This window comes from Arachis duranensis, unplaced genomic scaffold, assembly GCF_000817695.3.
Source record: "Arachis duranensis cultivar V14167 unplaced genomic scaffold, aradu.V14167.gnm2.J7QH unplaced_Scaffold_59379, whole genome shotgun sequence".
Classification (NCBI taxonomy): domain Eukaryota; kingdom Viridiplantae; phylum Streptophyta; class Magnoliopsida; order Fabales; family Fabaceae; genus Arachis; species Arachis duranensis.
Genome location: NW_026264978.1, coordinates 36,382 through 36,923, shown reverse-complemented (window position 1 = coordinate 36,923; position 542 = coordinate 36,382).

Genomic DNA, 542 nt, shown 5'->3' with positions numbered 1-542 from the left:
TTCAAGAGACATATGCACTGTTCAAGCATTCATTCAGAAAGCAAAAAGTATTGTCACCACATCAAACTAATTCAACTAGTTTCAATGATAAATTTCGAAATCCTGTACCTCTTGTTCTTTTGTGATTAAAGCATTTTTCATTTAAGAGAGGTGATGGATTCATAGGACATTCATATCTTTAAGGCATAAAATTTCAATTTTATTAATTATGAATTAAGAACAAGACTCAAAGATAAATATAAGATGAGACTAAAAAAGTAAAAATAAAAATAGAAAACAAAATAAAAGAGAAAAAAAACGCAAAAACATAGGCTCCTAATGATAGAGGTTTTCACAGAGTTAGGACTCAACAACCTTGATTTTGAGAAGTGGATGCTCCCTCAACTTGAGAGGAGAGCTTTTGGCGTTTCAACTCTTGGAGATCACACCCCTGCTTCTCTTGTTCCTTCAGCAATTTGCAGAGCATGCAGTTTTAATTCTGCTGTTCTTCCTTCAGTTGCTCCATAGTCCCTTGCAACTTGGTGATAGATGCTTCTAGGCTG